This window comes from Paroedura picta, chromosome 8, assembly GCF_049243985.1.
Source record: "Paroedura picta isolate Pp20150507F chromosome 8, Ppicta_v3.0, whole genome shotgun sequence".
NCBI classification, from domain to species: Eukaryota; Metazoa; Chordata; class Lepidosauria; order Squamata; family Gekkonidae; genus Paroedura; species Paroedura picta.
In genome coordinates this window covers 50917215-50926798 of record NC_135376.1, presented here as the reverse complement: position 1 = coordinate 50926798, position 9584 = coordinate 50917215, and the positions used below count along the sequence as shown (strand labels likewise).

The window sequence follows — 9584 nt, the reverse complement described above, 5'->3', positions numbered from 1 at the left end:
AAAACAGAGCTTGCTGACCATGTCAGTTTGGTTAGATAAGATGGGGGAACTTTGAAAAATTGGCTGAATTAACTAATTTGGCTAACAGATGACCAACTGAAGAATTTCAAGACCATTGGAACTACTACTTGAAATTCATTAACAAATGAGTTACAGATATTATATAATCTGTTATGATTAATATTGGACAAGAACAGTATTATTGATATATAATGTAGCCTATTATTGAACTATTTTCTTCTCTCACACTCTTTTCTTTCTTTTTTCAATATAAGGACCTGCTGCGTACGCACGTTTGTGCAGCGCCCGGATCGTCCTCACCCCCACCAGTCCACAACACAGAAAAGGTTGTGGACCGCTGCAATAGAGAACCATCAGAAGAACCATCAGTGAATGCTCATGTGTAAGGAACACTAGACTCTATTTCAATGTAAAAGTCAAAATGCAGTATGAGAGAGATAAAAGGTAGCTAACAAGCTTACAGTTCCTGTCTGCATAATTTTGGAACTAGAAACAATGCCCCTAGTTCCAATTTCTGCAGGAATTTCCCAACCAGGGGTAGCAATGTAAAGTCTCAATGCTCTTCTAGAAATGTTGGCCATTTAGATATTCTAAAGTTTGGAAATTCAAGAAGTGTGGATAAGAACCATGGATCTTCCTGTGTCTTCATCATATAGACCTGGAATACCGATTATGAGTTTGTTTCACTCTTGATAAAGATAGATTTTCCTTTTCTTTTTTTTTTACCGAAAAACATTAAATCACCTCCACACACATAATGAAGCCCTCCCACATCTTACTTTTATCATATGGAATCTCTTGTTGACAGAATTTAGACTTCATCATGTCATAATTCAGCCCTAGCTCTACCAATTTTACTCATTTTTTCTGCAATTCCCTGCTTTTCAGCTCTCTGCCTACTCCATTTCTTTTTGTTAAGCCTTATTAAGCACTATGTTTCTAAATTTTCCTTACTTCATCTTGGTCTACTTACTGTCAAAAACTCACAATTCTCTAATGTTTTTACGCTTTGTGTGAGTATTTTTATTAAACCATTGACCTTTCATTTCATAGCCCACTTCCTCTCTCAAGCAATTTGAATTCTTATGAAGATTTTATGACATCACAGCAGGACAGCTAGTGGCTATAGCTAGAGAACATTCACAAGCAACAACAAATGACAAGCAGAGAGAGACAGAGTAAGAGAATAATTATAAGAGAATATTTTCATTTCTACATTTTAGTTGTCTTCTTTTACATACAATTCCAAAACTGCTGGACATTCTACAGATGGTAGGAGCAGGGAAGACTTTTGTTTTTGTTTGTTGATATTTGTGTAACATGTTGGGGAATTTAGCAAACATTTATGATATTGTTGGTGTTTTAGATTATTGCCTTCTCTTCTGCTATATAAACTGTGATAATAATTACATTGCTTTGAAAATGCTCTGCCTCATGAGGCCCTTTTGCAGAGTGTACAGTAGGGAGACTACTGAAAGACTATTATGAAAAGATTGTCTTGATTATTGGGGAAATAATGCTATATGTTGTAATTTTCCAGCTTACGAGGTTATTGATTTTTAAATGAAAATTTGAGTTTCCATGCACTCAAATGCACATTTGGGACAATTTCTTTACATGAATCAGGTTAATTTTTTATTTGAACAATCTTTATTCAGATTAATAACCCCTAAAGAAGGCACTTACTTAAAGCATACTGAGAAGAAACTTTCCTTAAAGCATCCATTAGAGTCAATTAAATACTGTTTGAGTTAATGTTTATGTTTAATCATGAAACACTAGAATATTCCTTTCATCTGGACTGATTGTAAAATGTATTTGGATGGAATATCAGTGATTCTGAATAACAAGCCAAGAGATTAATTTCTCAGTTGTTTATGCATCCTGGGTAAGGTGACCAGATTGTTCCACTTTTGGAGGGACATCTGGGGGTACTTGGCAAATTGTACTTATGTTGAAATTAAAAATATATATATTACAATACTATTTTCCCATTCTATGCATTCTATGAAACTTTTTGCTGCTCCATATAGACCAAATTTTTAATCAAGACCCCCCCCCCCCCGTCAATGGTGTCCTGCTTTACCAATGTTACAATCTGGTCACCTTAATCCTGGGGTAAATCAGAGGCTCAGGTCATTTGACAGCTCTTGCCAGGATCAGGGACTTTGAACTTCAGCCATCTCATTTGCAACTTGAAAGACACAGCAGCTAATTCTTCCTTTTGGTTAACATTCATTCATCTGTAGAGCAATGCTTACTTGTAAAGGCCCAGGAGGAATCTCACATGATGATAGCTATTTGTAAGCTATTTATGAGATTATGAAACCTTTCTCAGTGAAAGAGCTGCTAGCCTGAACTTAGACATCACCAAAGCAGATGGACAGCAAAACCAAGTGCTGTCCCATAATTAGCATTTTAAAAATACAAATATGCCTTGTTTCATTTAAAGAATTGTAAAATTAAAAATAAATTCAAGTGCCATTGAAAATACAAGTCTAGCATTTTAAAAACTGTGCTGTTATGGTTGAAGTGTTCAACTAGGACTGGGAAAACAAGGATTTAAATCACCTTGTTATGAAGTTCTTGGCTCTATAGGTTCCAAATTTAAGGAGTAGTAGGGCCCAAATCTAGAATGAACTTTCCCAGAGGTCAGAAGAAGAAGAAGAAGGAGGAGGAGGAGGAGGAGGAGGAGGAGGAGGAGAGGAGGAGGAAGAGGAGGAGGAGGAGGAGGAATTGGTTCTTATTTGCCGCTTTTCCCTACCCGAACAAGGCTCAAAGCGGCTTACAGTTGCCTTCCCATTCCTCAGAAGGACAGGGTGGAGGGTTAGAACTCTTTATCACCATCTTTTAATGCTTAGTGCCAATGTTAATTTTAATGGGTTTTCATTCAGTTATACTGGTTTTTATCTTTTTGTGAACCGCCAAGGGTCTGAATGGAATGTGGCAGTATATAAATACAAAAATAAATAAATTAAATAAATAAATAAAACTCCTCTACTTTCCTCTACCAGGCAACATTACATGGAACCAATATCTTAGTCTTGCTCTGCTTCCTCTGCTGGTCTATGGGTGAGCCGATCAGGTAGATCACAACAAAGATCATTTGATGTTTACCTGTCTCTATCAGATGAACAATCAGTTTGCACGTGATTATTTTCACACAATCCCACAGAAGTAGCATTCTCCACATACCTCCACAGTGTCCCTTAATTATCTTACCAGAATACAGTTTCCAGGTCCCCCCTTGGTATCAATGGGGCATGGAAGGGTAGGGTGGCCAGATCTAGGCTGGGAAACTCCTGGAGACCTTAGTGGGATAGTGCCATAGATTCCATCCTCCAAAGCATCCATTTTCTCCAGGGATACCAATCTCTGTATTCTGCAGATGAGTTGCAATTCCAGGGGACCCCCAGGTCCCACCTGAAGGCTATTGTCCCTAGACCCAACCTTCCATGCTCATGAAGAAAAATCAAGTTTAGCTACTGCTCAAGTACAAAAGTGTCTTCAAGGCATGGTACTTGAGTCATACACAGACAGTTAAGATAAACCAAGCCAACCAAGCTTGGGCTCATGGATTAATTTGATTGAGGCAGAAGGTATGTGTGCCAATTAAGTTTTCAGAATCCCTAGTTTCCACTTCCAGTTTAGAGACAGCTTCAGAGGGTTAAGTGACAGACACTTTATTTCAAAACCCTGCTCACCTGCAGGAATGAATACAAAACTGTTTGTTCCAGCATATAGCATCCAAATAGCATATGGCTATGTTAAAAAACAAACAAACCTGTCTTTGGCATAGTTTTAAAAGTACGTGCACTGGGTTTTAACTTTGTATTGTAATTCTCTGTGTATTGCATGTTAAGTGCCCTCAAGTAGTTTCCCACTTATGGCAATGCTATGAATGAATGGTTTTAAACTTGTTGCTGGAAGTTCATGATGTTGTGGCCTTTCAGCTTTTGCTGTGTTTTAACCAATTTGAGTTTGTGAAGATGAGACAGGATGCAAATATTTTATACAGGGCATTTGTGTTAATACTGCATGCTAGTACATTAATAATCACTGTTTTGTTTGTCTTCATTGTAATCTCTCACAGTCTCAGTCTTGCTGTGTTTTCACTCCTCTATAGCACAGCGATTTCACCTGGATCTGCTTTGTCACACCTTTTGTTCCCTGAAAACCAAGAATAGAATTGATTTTCTCCCACTGCTTTTTGGCAGATGTTGGTGCATTCTTATGTTATGAACAGGCTTACCATTGTAAGGTGCACAGTAACTTCCTTGTTCCAAATAAGCTTTTATTGTCAAAGAACAATCAATGGTCAGAGATTCATATGAGGTCTTTGAACATAAGTACTGCAGGCTATGGAAGTATTTTGTACATTCTCAGTATAGTGAGATTTATAATAAAACAGTGACAAACTGAAAGGCAAAACTATTGCTACTGATTATAGTGGTCTGAAGTGGCATATAATGTCTGGATGTACTCTGAAATCCCCCTTTCTACTTGATGGGCCAAGCTACACAAGATGCTGAGTCCCATGAATGGAGATCCCAGCATTATCAAATGTTTGGAGGCTAGAGCCTTGTCAACAACCCACTTGGCTACTAGCATCCTTTGGTCATCACATTCTACCCTCCTACTTGGGGCTCAACCTGGCATGCCAAGCCTCACAACCAAGTAATCTGGTGTTTATAATGTGTGGGTTTTTTGCAATATACATCTTGAGAGATTTATTTAATGCACTAAGTATCAAGCTTCTATGATCAGATTCTGCTCTACTAACTAAATAGCCCAGTAAATAATAACCCTTCATCTCCCCTCCTGAGAGCAAGGAACTCCTTCCCTTACTGGTCTGGAATGCTTCCTTATTCACAGATGCCATCAGCAAGATGATTTCTTTAACTCAGAATTATAGAAACAAAAAGGTGACAAGGGACCTGAACACTTTCCAGTCTAAACCATGCAAGATGCCCTGAAGAATCCCTGGCAAATAGTTGTCCAGTCTCCACTTAAACACCTCCAAAGATGGAGAACCCACAACATCCCTGGCAACCTTTTCCACCACCGAATTGCCCTAATTGTTGAGCAGGTATTCCTGATATCCCATTAGTATCTCCCCACCCATAATGTAAACCCATTGGTTCAAGTCCTGTCATCCACTGCCAACTGAAATAGCACCCTCTTCTCCAATTGAGAGCCCTTCAAATGCTTACAAAATCATATCCCCCCCTTAACCTCTTCTCCTCCAGGCTGAACATTCCCAGTTCACACAGCCTTTCTTCATAAGGCTTAGCCTCCCAGCCCCTAATCATCCTTGTTCTTCTCCTCTGCTGCTGCTCTAAAGCTTCAATGTCCTTCTCCTATAAAAAGGTCTCTGGAACAGGACAAAATATTCCAAGTGGGATCTGACCACTGCAGTATATAATGTCTTGTGTCCTAGATGATATACTTTTGTTGATATACCCTAAGATCAATTTGCCTTCTTTGCTGCCACATCGCATGAACACCAAAACTCTTAAGCTCCTGTCCACAGATGACACTACCCAGAAGATAACCCCCTACCCAGAATATGTGCATAACATTTTTAATACCCAATTATAAACCTTACATTTATCTTTATAAAATCTCATCAGATCTGTCCATTTTCCAAATGTAGCCAATCTGATTGTATTTTATCTCTATCTTCCGGAGTGTTCACTAACCCACCTAATTTGGTGTCATTTGCAAATTTTGGCAATGATCTATAAATACGTACATTTAATGCAAAATACTACAAAAGAACATGAGGAGTGTTTTGCTACTTATTACTACTACTACTACTACTACTACTACTACTACTACTACTACTACTACTAATAATAATAATAATAATAATAATAATAATAATAATAATAATAATAATATCTGTTGTTTATAGCCCACTTTTCCCCTAGGGCTCAGAGCAGACAAAATATTTTTAAAACAATAGAACAATATTATAATTATTTGTGTTAAAAACATAACAGATCCTTTAAAATAGTTGTCACTTCTGCTGTCCTTGTAGCGAGAAGGTTGATATAGATCAAATATTCAGGCTCAGATTTGACTGGTGTTTTGATCAGCAATACCAGGATTTCAACACTGTGTGCCTGTTAATGGTTCAGCATCCTCTTGGAGAAGAGTGACAAGTGGAGAGCCCCTGGGACCTGTCCTGGGGCCTGTGTTGTTCAACATATTCATAAATTATTTAGATGAGATATTAGAGGAGGTACTTATTAAATTTGCAGATGATACTAAACTGGGAGGGGTAGCAAACACAACAGAAGACAGAATCAGCATACAGGATGATCCTGATAGGTTCAAGAAGTGGGCTAAACTGAATAAAATGAAATTCAATAGGGACAAATGTAAAGTTCTGCATTTAGGTAGGAAAAAACCAATATAGGATGGGGGACATTTGTCTTGGCAGTAGTATGTGCAAAAAGTATCGAGGTGTCTTAGTAGACCATACATTGAACATGAGTCAATAGTGTGACTCAGTGTCTAAAAAGGCAAATAGGACTTTGGGCTGTATCAAATGGAGTATCATGTCCAGATCACAGGAGGTTATGGTGCCGCTTTACTCTGCTTTGGTTCAGCCTCACTTGTAGTACTGTGTTCAGTTTTCAACAGCACAGTTGAAGAGGGATGTAGAGAAACTGGAGTGTGAGGTGTTTGGAGACCAAGACATATAAGAAAAGGTTGGGGGAGCTTGGTCTGTTTAGCCTGGGGAGGAGATGACTGGAGGGGATCTGATAACCATCTTCATGTATTTAAAAGGTAGCCATATAGAGCAGTGGTATCCAATCCCCGGTCCGGAGACCGGTACTGGGCCGTGGATTGGTCGGTACTGGGCCGCAGCTCCTCCTCGTCCTCCTCCCCGGCTGCTGTCTTGGGGGCTTCCCTGCCACTCTGCCGCTGGCTCACCTTTGGTGCTCTCCAGCGTCCGCCATGGTTGGGGCTCCCCCTCGGCGTGGCACTGCGCAGCTGCAGCTGGCAGAGCCCCCCAGCAGGCGGCGGGAAGTCAGGGGCACCAGCAGGAAAGCAAACGGAGCAGGGGCTCAGGCGGCGGTGACGTTCCTTGACAAAAGACTACCTCCCCCCCGGGCCTCAATAAAATTGTCAAGCATTGACCAGTCCATGGTGATTAAAAGGTTGGGGACCTCTGATATAGAGGATGGAGCAGAGTTGTTCTCTCTTGCCCCAGAGGGACGGACTAGAAATATTGTGATGAAATTAATTCAAAAGAAATTCTGTTTAAACATCTGGGGAAAGTTCCTGACAGTTAGAGCAGTTTCTCAGTGGAATAGATTTGCTCAGGAGGTGGCGGGTTCTCCATCTTTGGAAATTTTTTAACAGAGTCTGGATAGCCATTTGATGGAGAGGCTGATTTCAGGGGGGTGGCAGGTTACAGTAGATAAGTGATAGGGTTTTGAGTGTCCTGCATTTTGCGGGGGATTGGACTAGATGATCCATGAGGTCCCTTCCAACTCTGTTATTCTATGATTCTAACACTCTTTTTAAGCCTCAACCACAGGCCTGGAAGAACAGCTCTATCTTACAGGCCCTGTGGAACTGTCCAAGGTCCCAAGAGCCCGGATTTTTCCATGGTGATTGTTCCATCAAGCCATGGTTTGGGCTGAAAAGGTCCTGGCCCTGGTTGAGGCAAATTTGATATCTTTGGGGCAAGGGATTTTGAACAGGTTTTGCTCTCTAGATCTTAAGTTCTTTGGGGGGATATATTTCTACATTGCCCTACCTAAGAAAGGACACAAGACAGAGACACAGATGAGCATACCTTGTTCCTCTAGTTTCAAAGCCCTGGCACAAATTGACAGGGTCTGTATCCTATCCTCCAAAGTCTCACTTCTGAGCTACAATTCAGGGTAACATATTTTATGGATTTTTCTGTACTTAGGACTCTCTTCCTGGAGCCAATCATACTTTATGAAGAGGAAAGGAGCCTAGACACCACTTTTCACTAACCAAAGGAATCCCAAACTGGCTTACAAAAACCTTTCCCTTCCTCTTAGCAGATACCCTGTTGTGAATTAAATGGGGATATGAGAACTCTAACAGTATTGCTCTGCAAGAAGAACCCTAAGAGAACCGTGACTGGCCCAAGGTCACTAAGATGGCTGCGTGAAGAAGAGTGGGAAATCAAACCTGGCTCTCTGGATTAGAGTCCACAGCTCTTAACCACTGCACCACACTGGTGCAAGTTCAAAGTTGCCCTCCACTGCAAAAGTTGGGATTAAAGGAATTTAACCAACCAAAAGAGAACATAGTAATGATCTATTGGAGGTGCTTAATCAAATGGTGAAACTGAGACTGAGATTCAGTTTCCTTCTTCGTATCAACTGATTACCATATACATATGCATTTCTTTCCTGGAATGTATTAGTTACTTCATTTTATCTTGGATTGCCAGTCCCTAGTGGGATCCCCTAGAATTATAGATTGTTTTCTGACTAAAGCCATTAGTTTCCCTGGAGAAAATGGTTGTTTTGGAGGGTAGACTCCATAACATTATACTCCACTGAAGTCCCTCCCTATGAAAACCATAGAGCAGTAAAGAAACCTGCATGAAACACTGAGCCTTAGGGACTATTTATATGATAAAAATCACTGAGGAAGAAAACAACATTGAAAATGGGTTATTTATTTATTTATTTATTTATTCATTCATTCATTCATTCATTCATTTCATTTCATTTCATTTCATTTCATTTCATTTCATTTCATTTCATTTGTATCCCGCCACTCCCCAATGGGCTCATGGCAGGTAACATGGTCTTAAAACCCCATTAAACACCCCCATTAAAAGACTTAAAAACCCATAACATGGCGGATGATCTCCCAACCTACTTCCCCATCCTAACTAGAGGCATTGAGAGCATGGGGCGGCATGATGTCCACAGGCCCACAACCTCCCTTTGCCCTTATTGAAAAAGAAAAAAAAAGTGTTTATCCTGAACCCATTTTGGTTTATGTTTGTACATCATAGATATGAAGGCAATATCTATAGAATAAACTGGAATAATTATAAATAAAAAAGATTATATTTTTTCCCAAAGGGGGCTACCCAAGTTGAGTGAAAAGTGTTGGGACATTTAAGATCTGCAGTGTGCATAACTGTGCAGAATATAAAGGGTGTTCTGAAGGGGGCATCAGAGGAGATGTATATTTAGCAAAGTATAGGAACATCCCGATGATTTTCAAATTATTTCTTCCAGTATCCTGATTGGCTCACCAGGAGACTTCTTGCTTTTTGAATGCATTTCTTCCCTGATTCCCTCTGCAACAGTTGAACAATAGAAGAATGACTGCAAACAACATTTATGGTATGTCTCTATCTGTACATTGGTATTTCTCATCTGAATAATATTTATTTGTTTGTTTGTTTATTTATTAATTTATTTATTTGACTTATTGACCACCACTCTCATAATAGGCTCATGACGGGTTACAACAGTCTGTTAAAACCCCATTAAAACCCCATTAAAACTCATCCGGACATACATTAATACAGATTCCTAAAAACT

At 39.6% G+C, this 9584-nt stretch overlaps 1 long non-coding RNA gene across 1 annotated transcript; it reads left to right on the top strand.

Moving 5' to 3' along the window:
* Window positions 1-1177: 1177 nt before the first annotated feature.
* On the top strand, window positions 1178-9384 carry LOC143842633 (uncharacterized). The gene is made up of 3 exons (XR_013233240.1): window positions 1178-1293; window positions 3036-3106; window positions 9276-9384. It is a non-coding gene; the product is annotated as an uncharacterized LOC143842633 (long non-coding RNA).
* The last annotated feature ends 200 nt before the right edge of the window (window positions 9385-9584 follow it).